An 11,289-nucleotide genomic window follows, 5' to 3' on the forward strand; every position below is an offset into this window, starting at 1 on the left:
AGGCAGCATCCAGGGAACAGGAGATTCGACGTTTCGGGCACAGGCCCCTCTTCAGGACTGAGCAGAGAGTGTTCAGCAGGAGAAGATAAAAGGTAGGGAGGAGGGACTTGGAGGAGGGGCGTTGGAAATGTGATAGGTGGAAAGAGGTCAAGGTGAGGGTGATAGGTCGGAGTAGGGTGGAGGCGGGGAGGTCAAGAAGAAGACTGCAGGTCAGGAAGGCGGTGCCGGGCTGGAGGGATTCGGCTGAGACAAGGTGGGGGGAGGGGGGATGAAGAAACTGGTGAAGTCCATGTTCATCCCCTGTGGTTGGAGGGTTCCCAGTCGGAAGATAAGATGCTCCTCCTCCGACCGTCGGGTTGTTGTGGTTTGGCGGTGGATGAGTCCAATGACCTGCATATCCTCGGTGGAGTGGGAGGGGGAGTTGAAATGCTGTGCTACAGGTTGGTTGGGTTGGTTCGTCCGGGTGGCCCAGAGGTGCTCTCTGAATCGCTCCGCTAGTAGGCGGCCTGTCTCCCCAATATAGAGGAGGCCACACCGGCTGCAGCGGATGCAGTAGATGATGTGGGTGGAGGTGCAGGTGAATTTGTGGCGGATATGGAAGTTTCCTTTGGGGCTTTGGAGAGAAGTGAGGGGGGAGGTGTGGGCGCAAGTGTTGCACCTCCTGCGGTTGCAAGGGAAGGTGCCGGGAGTGGTGGTTGGGTCGGTGGGGGGTGTGGATCTGACAAGGGGGTCGCGGAGGGAGTGGTCTCTACGGACAGCTGATAGGGGAGGGGAGGGAAATATATTCTTGGTGCTGGGGTCTGTTTGGAGGTGGCGGAAGTGACGGTGGATGATGCGCTGTACATGGAGATTGGTGGGGTGGTAGGTGAGGGCCAGTGGGGTTCTGTCCTGGTGGCGGTTGGGGGGGCGGGGCTCAAGGGCGGAGGAGCGGGGAGTGGAAGAGATGCGGTGGAGGGCATCGTCGACCACGTTGGGAGGGAAATTGCTGTCCTTGAAGAAGGAGGCCATCTGGGTTGTACGTTTTTGGATCTGGTCCTCCTGGGAGCAGATGCGGCGGAGTCGAAGGAATTGGGAGAATGGGATGGCGTTTTTACAAGGGGCAGGGTGGGAGGAGGTGTAGTCCAGGTAGCTGTGGGAGTCGGTCGGTTTGTAGTAGATGTCCGTGTTGATTCGGTCGCCTGAGATAGAAATAGAAAGGTTGAGGAAGGGGAGGGAGGAATCTGAGACTGTCCAGGTGAATTTGAGGTCGGGGTGGAAGGTGTTGGTGAAGTGGATGAACTGTGCTGAGGAATAAAACATAGTACCTAGCTTTATGTACTGAAAAAAATGAGCCATTCAGTGTTTATTGAGCAAAAGTCTTATTTTTTTAAGTCAAAATAGTATGTAATACAAGAATTGTGAATTTCCATCCACCGGATTCCTTGTAGAGATATGTTACATCAATTTATATGATTAATATTATGATCAATGTTTAAAGATTTGTGTCAGAATTAGGAAGACAATTAGTAGGTCATGAAAGTGAGCTTGAAACTGAACAAACAATGTAGTCAATGACATGTGGCATAAAAGCGATTTTAGTAATATTGTCATTATTGTACAATGATGAATAATGTTGGAATAGAAATTATTTTAAAAAATCAACATGGTAAAAAGCAGTTCTTTTCTTACAATGAAATGAAAACAATAATCATTTTGTAGCACGCATGATTTGAAATAGCAGTTTTTTAGTGTGACATATACAGTGAAGACTAACACTTTTGCAAAAATGTAGGAATTTCACAAATTTAAAATGCAGCAATTGCTTAATTTGTAATAATAATGGTTATAATTTGAATTGTCTCTTGTACACACACAACAAAAAAGGATCTTAAAGATTGTTAGATTGACAAAAAGTTGCTTCCCAACATTATTGTAGTACAGTCAATATCAGTGATAAAGTAGAATTATTGGTTTAAACAATATAAATCAACATTAACGACTGAACTGAAATATAGCACATCAATTGCATTAACTGCATAGAATAGTAAATAAATGCTTACTGTTGTCATTTATCCTCGGAACAATAAGATACTTACTCAGGTTATTCCACTGAATAGTAATCAGCTGATGATGAATATCTTTGTGTCGCTTTATGTGCACTGTTTTGTGTGAACATTGATTTCAATAAATTTAGATATTTACATGAATTCGGAACAGACTGATAACTGGATGTGAAAGATCTTATTTAAGATTAGACAATTTTTAGTATTCACTAGGTTTGCTGAACAAAACACAGTTAAGTCATCATGCAATAAATGAGATTAGAGAGAAATATGCAAATTCAATTTTAAATGAATGCACTCGGATATTTTCACAGCATTTCAATCTTACATTCAATATAAATAGATGAGTGGAAAACTAAAAACAAATTTCAGACAACTCATAAACAGATCAATAACTAAAAATTGATGTATAGTAGGAAGTGGCATTTGTTTATTTAACTGAAGAAGAACTTGATTTTTTTCTCATATTTATACCTTTGAAGCATCAAGTTCTACATGCAGTCTGAACTCAGCTGTTCAGAACAAAAGAAAATCAAGGAATATCTTTACTTGCATATTTCATCTTTGTGAGTGCAACATTATCAAATATTTTGCAAAGAATATTGATTGAGTGGAATTAGATATATTCTGTTATTAGCGGACTGAAGAAAATATATAGCAGATACTGAGATTATTGGAATGAACAAATGAAAAAATACCTAATGTTGAATTGAAAGACAATTCATTCGATTCTTAGATATTTTCTTATCAACATTCAGAGCTGCTCTGGCATAGCTCTGTGCAAGGTGGAAATTAAAATTGTACCCTCTGGTCTGGTAACAGAGACACGACCAGAGTTGCACAGGTTTCCTTCATAACATTCCCAACCAGGCTAGGCAGGGCTGAAAACGAATCAGATGTTTATTGTAATAATTGGATTGGAATTAAATGTTTGGATACTGTGTGTAATCTACTGAAAATTCAGTAGTAATTTACAATAATGATGGGAGTTAACAAATGTCTTAATTGAACATGATTTTTATGATCACTTGTGGAATGACAACTTGACAGAATTGTGTGATTACTGTGCATTATAAATAAAAATGAATATAATTATTCTATATGTTCATAAGTTTTTCATTTTCTGAAATGCAAATTAAAATGTTTTTGATCTACACGTAAATTGGAACAAAATGATGAATTGGTCAATCAATGTGCCTATTCAGCTGAAGACAACTTTCATTCTTTCTGAAAATGTACGATTTCTAAGAAGTCACCATTTCCTGTGATTGTTTAATGAAATAAGATAGATGCCAACCCTTTTTTGTGTGCTTCGAAAAATTAATGGGGATTTAAATGATTTTGCACGTGAAAAATATTCAATTGTTATCAATTCAAAAGTGTTTCCAAATTTAAAATGAAAAGCAATATTCAGAATGATTGAGTGATTGTACATTGCAATGATCTTGCATTAGTTATTATATGAAAACATAGTTCCACATGTACACCCCTTACCGAATTGAACAATTATTAGGTATTGGCAACAAATCGATTTGAAAACTTCTATTAATGAATTTAAGAATAATGAAGTATGTCCTCTTCCTATTCCACTGAGTAATGTTCAGAAATGAAGAGAAATTTTGCAGTGTAAAGTAACTAATGTCTCTGAATTTCAATGGTTGAGAAGACTGTGATCTTTCAAATGAGCCAAAGTCAGATATTTAGAAATGATATTGCAATGGCAATTATTGGTCTTTTGTGGGTGTATTGGCCTTATCAAACAGGTTTTAATATTGTAGCACTCACACTAAAAAATATGGAAGTTATTAAAGGCACATTGTACTTGTTATAAAGCCTAAGTTAAAGTATTGTTAATTATTGTAATTGATAATTTTTTCTAAAATCCTGATAGATAAATTGACTTAATATTTTGAATGCACTTTGCTCTGATGTCGATTGTATATTCATTAACATTAATAAACTGAAAATTAAAATATAAAACGTGGCTTTAATAATTTAAAAATCTCAGCAACAATTGAACATAGTTCAACTTTTTTTTGGTCGGTTCATGTCTCTTTTATTAATGTAACTTTAATCATGATAAATGTTAGACAAATGTCAGAACTAGGAAGAAAATAATTAGGCCGGGAAAGTGAGTATTATTATGAACTAAACATCGAGTTAATGACATTTGGAACAGGAAGTCATTTTGTAGCAAATCACTAATAATTGTGTGATTATTGTTCATTGACAACTAATGTTGGAAGAAAATAAAACTATCTCAAAATGAAATCAAAATAAATATCATACTGGAGGTCACATGATTTGAAAAACGGAAATTGTCACTTAATGTGACATTTGAGCTGAAGAATTGTTCTCCCCACCCCCCATACCAGTTGTAGTCTTTTCAATAATTTAAAACTTAGTATAAGTTGAACTAAATAACAAATGGATGTACCTACATTGTTTTCTTGCACACAAAAAAAGTAAAAAAAATTAACATGAAAATGATATCGCTCTGCAAGTAATAATTTCACAGATAATAAGTGTTCGTATTGAATTTAAATGACACCAAAGCTGTAGGAGTGATTTCCCCTGATAGGGAATGAAGATTGGCAGAACTCAGGCAAGTGGAAGATGTTTACTCATGCTGCAATCAGTTAATGCAGGGATCATCCCCCGAGGCCAATGTAGGAAGGGAGGTCCATGACACACTGCAACGTGTACAGTAAAAAGCAGTATTTTTACACACTTTCTGTATTACAATGTCCACATGCAATGTGGTTACAGTCCTTCCCTCCTTATACAGACACCCGATAATGTAGAACTCCTAATCTTGGATGACCTCGCTATGGATAGCCCGAGCTTCCTATTGCTTCATGGTGTTTTGCAGATCTCTCTGTGCATTTTATTTCCTCAGATTACAAAAGCAATTGCTGCAGTCCTTTGGGCCTCTCACTCTGCCTTATTTACGATTCTCAAGAATATGTAATTAGAATGTTCTGAGCAACTTTAAAATAGTAACTACTCCTGACAATCAAACCCTGTGTGTTTCCCTGATAGCAACTGTGGAAGTTTGCTGGGCTCTATCCTACAGCTGGTGTTTATTCATTCACTGGGACAATTATTCTTTCATTAATGAAAGTCAGGGTTGGTCATGTTTGTGTATGCAGGCATTCTCTTATCACTGTCTGGAATATCACTGTCTGGAATGGCATACTTATGGACTTGGAGTAGGATTGTACAAAATGTTATTTTTTTAACTTAAGACTGAAACAGACTGTTAGTCTTATTTATCTCCCCTCCACCATTTTGTGTTTTAATTCCAAGGCAGGCTGCTCTGGGCATCCCTACAGCAGCAAATCAACAAGGATTTCAGCACTAAAATAAAAATCAGCATTCGCTACCATTAGGAAACAATACCATGCAATATGCTTACGTTACTGAGACTTAATTCCACACTTAAAGCCGATTATACTGGATTTGATCAATGATTAAATATTAGATATAAGTAACACTTAGTGTCAAAACTAGTCACTGTAAACTTAAAATGATTAGAAATGTCTTATTACTATCCGTAAAATGTAGAATTGAACATTAATTATTGGAGTCTAAAACAATCAGACTCCTTCATTTGCAAGGCCGAATATTAATCCAATGATTTCTGTGAACATTCAAATGAGAAGATATCAGATATTTCCTGTCAGTGTTGGATGAGGAATCATTGCTTGGTTTGTGGGTGTGTTGACCTGGAATAAAAGATTAATTTTTCTTTGTAAAATTGGCACTAAGAAATAATGATTTTAAATTGAAATGTAAACCTCACGATATTTGTTACAAAACCTAAATTGAATTACTGTGTGATTGTTGGACTAACAATGAATTGGTACTTTTAGAACACTGACACATTAAGTGATTCAATATTTCCAAACGGGTTTGCTGTGATATTGATTACATAATAATTAGTATCAGTGAACTGAGAATTAGAATACTGGCATGATGTTTTGCAAAATACATTCGATATGCAGTGATTATTGATCATTCAACATTCTCAGATACTCCTGCAATCTGTACTTGCTGTCTCAGCTTTTCTTCTGTAGAAATACAATATATAATCCATACAACTTTTCATGTCATCAATATTCAAACATTTGTGTCAGCATTACAAAGAAAATAAATCGACAAGGAACAGGGATATCATAGCAAAAAACAGTCAACAGCATTTATAGAGGAAAATTTTAAACATTGTCTCTGAGTGAATACATGAAAAAGCTTAATGGGGATCTGTTACAATGTATTGAGCCGCATTTACATTTTTATCATGGTGACTGGGGGGAACCTATCAGAAAATTCGCCTATATTTAGGAATTCCTTTATCTCAAAACATGTTACTATCAGCATCCTTAGTCGTAAATAATGAAGTCTGGTGTGCGAAAGATTTGTGTAAATTATAAGAAGGCATCTCTTGCATATATTTGGGATGGTGTGAAAGCGTGATGTTTGATGTGGTTATTCATCTTGAGAACAATACGATACTGACAAAAGGTTTTGCACCTAACAGTAATTAGGTGGCCTTGAATACCATCGTGTGGTATTATGTGCAGTGATTAATTTATTTCAAGAGCTTTGAGATATTTTCCATGATTTGTAAAATAATTTTGTGACAAACATCCACATGTGGTCATGAGCTGGATTTAAAGAATCCAATGTGTTGGTGTGAAAACCCTTCATTATTGACATTTCCAAGAGAGGTGTATAATGCTCAGACACTGGCTGGAAGTCAAGGTGTAAAAAAAATCTGATTCATCCTGGAGCTGATTGATTCTAGCTGCTGTTTGATTGAGTTTGATTGATTTTATATTTGTCCCGATTTCCCTGCCTGTAGGTGAATTTAGAACATCCAATTTCTGTCCAAGGGTCACTTCACATCACTGGAGAGTTAAAATATAATTCACATATTGTGAAAACAATGAACTTTCAATTAAAGTTTGTGCTTTAACAAACAGAACGATTTGATGTTTTCCGGGAATTTACACTGACATTGATTAGATATTTATTAAGATAGATAAACTGAGAATTATAATCTAGTTGCAGGATTGTTGAATTGTTAAACCACAGACTTAAGAGTTTTATTTTTGGAATGATTTGGAGGCGCCTGTGTTGGGCTGTACAAAGCTAAAAATCAGACACCAGCAGGTTATGCTTTGAAGAACTAGCTTTCAGAGCGCTGCTCGTTCATCAGGTGGTTGAAGGAGCAGCGCTCCGAAAGCCAGTGCTTCCAAATAAACATGTTGGACTATAGCCTGGTGTTGTGTGAATTTTAACTTTGATTTTTGGAAGGAATGTTTTCTTTTTTCAAATTCTATCATGCCTTTCATGATTTTCTTTTAGAGACCACTCATGTATAATTCATACAATTTTCACTGTAACCAGTATTTTAAATTTCCATCAGATCTAAGATGAAAATGAGGACCAATTAATGAATACTTACATGAATGTAAAGCACAATAAATTCACTTTACAGAGGCAAGATTCAAATTTGATCTGAATAAGCAAATAAACATTTTGAATGGAAAATATCTGAAAATGTTTACATTTAATTTTGAACGAAGTCAAATTACTTCTTTTTGAAATACATGGCCTGAAAACCTGTTTGAAAACATGAACAAATCAGGACTATCAACATGTCTTGCTGTCAGTGTCCTCGGCCAATTGTCATAAAGAATAAATACTACTTTCAGCAACAAATATCTTGTATAATTACTGAACTGAAAAGTAAGAGGATAGCTCTTGTATTTATTGGCAAGAATGATAACCAGATGGGTACTGTGGTTATTGCACTCAGTAACAATAAGATCAAGACCAATGGCTGTTACAATCATTGGCCACTCGTAACGAAGAATAAACACTGCTTTGAGCAATAAGTATCATGGATAATTACTGAACAGAAATTTCAGAGGACACCCATTCTACTTATTGGAGGGAATGATGATCAGATGCTTACTGTGGTGATTAATCTCAGGAACAATAAGACAATTACTCACATTATTTCCTGAACAGTAATTAGATGGTCATGAAGACCATTGTGTGGCTTCATGTATCGTGCTTTGTGTGAGCATTGATTTCAATAACATGGTGAAGTATACAAGTGTGCAGCTGAGGTGAGTTGGCTATGTTAAATTGTCCATGATGCATGGATGTTTCAGGTCAGGTGCATTAGATTTTGTTAGAGTGGTGATGGAAAAGCACAGCAGTTCAGGCAGCATCCGAGGAGCAGTGAAATCGACGTTTCGGGCAAAAGCCCTTCATTAGGAATACAGCCTGCATTCCTGATGAAGGGCTTTTGCCTGAAACGTTGATTTTACTGCTACTCAGATGCTGCCTAAACTGCTGTGCTTTTCCAGCACCACTCTCATCTAAACTCTGGTTTCCAGTATCTGCAGTCATTGTTTTTACCTAGGTTAGGTGCATTAGTCAGGGGAAATGTCGAGTAATAGAGCAAGGGAGTGTCTGGGTGGGTTACTCTTTGGATGGACAGTGTGGACTATTGGGCCAAATGGCCTGTTTCAACACTGTAGGGATTCTATGATTATATGATTTTGGATTAAATTGATAAGTGAGTGCTAAAGATACTACTTAAAGTCAACAAAATCTTTTAAGTTTAGCAAGGTACATTGAAGCCATCATGCATGAAGTGAGATAAGTGAGAGAGAGAGAGAGAGACAAATTAAATGTTCAAATGAAAACACGCCAATAGTTTCACAGCATATCAATCTTACATTCAATATGAATAGGTGAATGGAAAATAAAAATGAATTCCTGACAATTCATGAATAAGTAATAATTAGAAAATAAATTTTATCAATGCACATACCAGTATTTAGATGAATTGCAATATTTAGTTGTAAAGGTAGGTGATCAGCTGACCAATGAATAACATGAAGTTGCATTTCGTTATTTTGCTGAAGAGGAATTTCGACTGTTAATATTTTCATCTTTATAATACCGGCGAATTAGGATTTATGTGTTTGAAACGTTTAAACTGGGTTCCTTTAAACAGTAAAACAAATCATGATTACCATGTCTTAGACTCTTCAAACTTTAAGGTTGCAACATCGTCAACTATTTTTTCACGGAATGTAGAACCAGCAGAATTAGATGCATCATTTTATTAGTGAACTGAAGAAAATAAATAGGAAATATGGTAATGATTGAAATGCAGAACAGATTGAAGAATATCTAATGTTGTTTTGAAAAGCAGTTCAATGTATACTCAGATATTTTCTAATGAAATTTCCGAGCTGCTTGGCACATCTCCGCTGAAGGTGGAAATTGAAATCATTCCTCCTGACCTTGTCATAGAGACACTGTCAGAGCTCCACAAGGATCCGTCATAATGTTACCATCCGGGAAGGGCAAGTGTACAGTCACATGCTTACGGCGACAACTCAAATGGAAATTAATCAGATGTTTCTTGTAATTATTTGAATGGGAATTAATTGCATATTTTCTGTGTGTAATGAACTGACAAAACGAATTAATAATTTACAGTAATAATGTAACAAAGCAATAATGACTTTAATTAAATATGAATCTCGTGATTATTCATGATAAGAAAAAACCTAATCATTTGATCAGTGTACACTGATGAACGAAACTCAATCAATCAAATAGTTCCATATGTTCAAAGCTGTTTGTCACAGAATGAAAAGAAAATTAATGTGAATTTGCAACATAAATGATTAGGAAAATAAATGAATTAGTAACTCAATGCGGCTATTCATCTGAAGACAACTCCCCTTCTTTCCAGAAATGTTCAATTTCCCAAAGTTTAAAATGTACTGTGACTATTTCATGAAACAATAAAGAGATGTTAGTTCCTTTTGTTGTACTTCAAACAGTCATAAAAATTTTAAATGATTTTGTTCCATGAAAAGCGATTAACTTGTATTGTGTTTATAAATACAGTAAATGTTAACATTGAAGTTAAACATAATAAAATCAATTCAACTGTTTCCACGGTTAAAATAAAAATTGATATTCACAATGCCCACTGCAAAATCTTTACTTTATTTAATTTATGAGCCATAATTTCGAGGTCATACCCTAAATATTTTGAGCAATGATTATATAATAGCAACAATTGAATTGTCAAAATTATATAATTTCATTTAAGAATACTGAGAAATCTCAGTTAATTATTTCACTGAGCAATGTGGAGAAACGACCAGGAATTATTCTAATGAAAAGTAATTACACTTCTACCTTTGCCATCAACTACTACCCTCTGTCTTCTTCTGGCCAGCCAACTCCTAATCCAAACCTCCAACTCACCCTCAATGCCATACCTCCGTATTTTTTGCAGTAGTCTACCATGGTGAACCTTATCAAATCCATTGGTTTGCTTATTGAGATGTAGCTTTAATTTACAACTTTTTGTTCACGATCAATGTTTAGACATTCATGTCAGACGTAGGAAGTAAATAAGTAGATAGTGAAAGTGCATATTGCGGTGAACATAAGATACAGGGATCTTCCATAATTTTGTGATTATTGCACATGACAAATAACTCGGGAGTAAAAAATAATTCGAAATCAACATGGAAAGCAGTTTTTTTTTCTTATAACAAATTGAAATAAATCCTTATGCGTTGCACATGGTTTGAAAACACATCAGTCACAAAAACATCAGTCAGAAATAAAATCAAGGTCATAAAAAGCATCGGTTTAAGACAATAAGACCCTTATGAAGAGTATTCTGCTCAACAGTAATTAAAGGACCTTGAACATCTTTATGTCGTTCTTGCAGAGAAAACTCTTTCATTATTCATAAAGAGTTCAACGTGTAAATATGTTGACATGTGTGTCAGAACTAGGAAGAAAATGAGAAGCAATTCACATGATTGCCTTCGTAAAAGAAAGTCAAAATAAATTAAATTTACAGTGCAACCTTTCAGTATTTTCTCTGAATAAGCAGATAAAGGTTTTTAATGTGCAAAATCAACATGTTTTCACCTACAGTTGTACTAAGCCGAAATTAAGTTATTTTATTTTGCAAAACTTCTACTGGAACCTTGATTGGCAAGCTACTACATATGTTGATGTTAGCATCCTCGGTCATTTGTAATAAAGCATGGTTATTGGTTTTAGCTAAATATTTTGTGTGCAATTACTGAACCAAAATGTAAGAAATCAAATGCATTTATTGGATGGAACTGGTCATCAAATGTTTATTGTGGCTCTTGTTCTCAGGAACGATAAGATACTT

This window comes from Chiloscyllium plagiosum, chromosome 18, assembly GCF_004010195.1.
Source record: "Chiloscyllium plagiosum isolate BGI_BamShark_2017 chromosome 18, ASM401019v2, whole genome shotgun sequence".
Taxonomy (NCBI): domain Eukaryota; kingdom Metazoa; phylum Chordata; class Chondrichthyes; order Orectolobiformes; family Hemiscylliidae; genus Chiloscyllium; species Chiloscyllium plagiosum.